This window comes from Coffea eugenioides, chromosome 11, assembly GCF_003713205.1.
Source record: "Coffea eugenioides isolate CCC68of chromosome 11, Ceug_1.0, whole genome shotgun sequence".
In the NCBI taxonomy this organism is placed as follows: domain Eukaryota; kingdom Viridiplantae; phylum Streptophyta; class Magnoliopsida; order Gentianales; family Rubiaceae; genus Coffea; species Coffea eugenioides.
The window spans coordinates 14,245-17,271 of NC_040045.1; positions in this window are offsets into that span (position 1 = coordinate 14,245).

Consider the following 3,027-nt stretch of genomic DNA (forward strand, 5'->3'; position numbering starts at 1 on the left):
TAGAGTTGAAGTAATTACTATTGTTAAGGGAATTAGATTTGTACGTCGAGTAGGAATCTCAAATATAGGTGAGTTACTCTTGGGACAGGCCAGCCTGAGCTGTGAATTATCCTATTGCTAGATTCCTGTACTCGAGTATCAGATATTTCATTCAATGGTATATTTGCAGATTGGGAAGAATTTAGTATATTGCATTATGATATGACTAGGAATCACGATTAAATTTGGAGAAGCAGAATCGAAAAGGCTAAGTCTAGTTTTTGGTTTTTGGAAGTTAAAGGTGAAGAGCCAATAGTGAGACCTTGAAGATTAGTGCCAATTCTGTTTTTGAGATGAATAATTTTACTAGTCATTTAATGGTAAATGGAATATATGCCATCTCTTACCCAAAATATTGGTTTAGATATAGAATTTGAGTGAAATCGTAGTTTAAGTAAGAACTATGCAGTTGTGAATAACTCTAAACCTTGAGGAGAATTTTCAAAATTGAGGAGAGATGAGTTTGACGAATTTTCCATGTGAGGTGATTTCTCGATGACATTGTGGTTCTTTAAGTTTTACTGGAGGATTATTTGGGACTAATGTCCAAAAGGATAAAGATAACTAGTTGTTAGGTTATTAGAAAAGCCAATGTATGAAATATTTGAGATCATTTAGAATACTTAAGAGCCATTGATGTACTTAAGTAATGATCATGTTATTCGATTTAATATTAGACGTAGTAGATCTACACTCCACTAAAGGTTAAGTTGAATCTAAACTAAGGGTTGAGCTATTAGCTATGTGGTTATAATAATTTGTGTATTGTTGTATTGTTTTCTTTCATGCTTATAAAGATTGAAGTTTGAGTTATGTATGAAAATAATGAATGTATTCGTGAATTGTTTGGCTCTTGAAGTTGTATGAAATTGGTGTGCAATGTGACTCATATTGTGTGTATGAAATTTGATGATTACGCGTCTGCTTTGTTATAATTTTTTTTTTCTCTCTTCTTGAGAATTTAGAAATATCCTAGAATAGTGCAATATATATGTGAATCGAATAAAAATAAGATAGGAATATTGTGATTTGAGCAATTTGAATACATGATATAGTTGAATAAGTTACATGACTAATTAACTCTCCTTTTTCTCAATTCTCATATTGATTTTACTTACAAAAAGAATAATAATATAATAAATATTTCTATTCTCGCCTAAATGCCTTATTTTCCAATAATAGGCATAATTTAGCAATGGATCGCCAAGTAATAGGAAGGGGACGTGGGAGACCTACTAGGCAACACCCAGAAGCGGGTGGTGATAGGGAACCTGAGGTCAATCAAGACCAAGGACAAGAGGGAGCCCAACGAGTGGAAGTAGCCAAAGCCCAAGTGAAATCTTTTCAAGCTAAGAAAAGATTTGCCTCTAGCAGTAGTCGGGAGCCGACTTATGGAAATACTCCACCGGCCAAAATAGGTCGAGGAACAAGCAGCGTAAATAGCCCTGGAGCACCACGAGGAGCTCTAGCAAGAGGAGTTGGGGCAAGAAATGCAGGGGGAAGAGATAATGGAGCTAGCGGGGGACCAAATGGAAGAGGTCAACCTACGAACGCCTCGCAAGGAAGTCGTGCGATAACTTTCCAGGGAACTTGTGGGTATTGCAAGAAACCTGGACATACCGAGGCCGGTTGCTGGAGGAAAGGAGGAAAGTGCTTGAAGTGTGGAAGCAGCGAGCACCAAATTGCCGGTTGCCCGAAAATACAAAAAGATGATACCCTGAATGATGAACCAACCAACTCTAGAGAGAATAGGCTGAAAGTTCCTGCCAGGGTTTACGCTATAGATGACCAACCTGTACCTGATTCTTCGGAAGTCGAGGAAGGTACTCTTCCCATTTCTCATCAATTAGCTAGAGTGTTAATTGATCCTGGTGCAACTCATTCATTGGTGAACCAAACTTTTACGTCCTGAATTAATGTCAAACCTGTTAGATTACCCTTGACCTTGAAGTTAAAACACCAATGGGTAATAAGAATATAATCAGTAGCTTAACTTTTAATAATTGCGAATTCTGGATCGGAGGGCATAAAATACTAGTGGATCTAATCAGATTGGACATAAAAGGTTATGATGTTATTATAGGAATGAATTTCCTAGCTCATCTTCATGCTAAGCTAGATTGCAGAGCAAAAGTGTTGGAACTTTGGATTTCCAGAGAAGCAACTTGGGAGTTAGAAGAAGAAATGCAGAAAAAGTATTCTGATTTGTTTCTCTAGAAAATGTGAATTTTGAGGACAAAATTCATTGTAAGGAGGGGAGGATGTGAAAACCCTGAAAATATATATACAAATATCATTGCATATTTTATTTGCACTTCTAATTCTTTAATAAATTTTAGCATTTAATCTAATTGTTTTTAAATAAGTACGTAAAAATAATTTTCATGTGCAAAATAATATAATTTGTGCTAAACTATTAAATTCCTTGGCTTTATTATATTAAATTAATATTTCGAAGGTAAATTATTTCGTTTATTTAATAATTAATTTCTCCGAATTCCGTTAGCTAAACTTTAATCGTTAATAATGTTCAAGGTTAATAGAAACCTTAGTATTATGAGGAAATCAACAAATTATAGATAAACATGACACAAGTTACTAAACATACTTAAGACATGAAATTACGATAATTGAAGCCTTGCAAGATTAGTGTATTATTAGGAGCTTAATTTATATTCGAAATAAATTTTTGGAGTTAAGTTAGAATTAAGGACTTAAGTGGGTATCAGGAAGAGGAGTGCAAAGACTAAACTACCCTCACAACCTCACAAAAACTACCATGCAAAACAAGAACCAATTTCCGGACAACATCATTCCTCACCACTCTTTCGGCCAATGCACAACTTCACCATCTATACACTCAACCCTCACAAACACTCAACCTCCCTCTCAAAACCGCGACATCCATCCTTCTTCCTCTTCATTTCTGTATCACAAACCACCACCGCATTCCACCTTCACCCGTGAGTATCGACAGAGAGAGAGAGA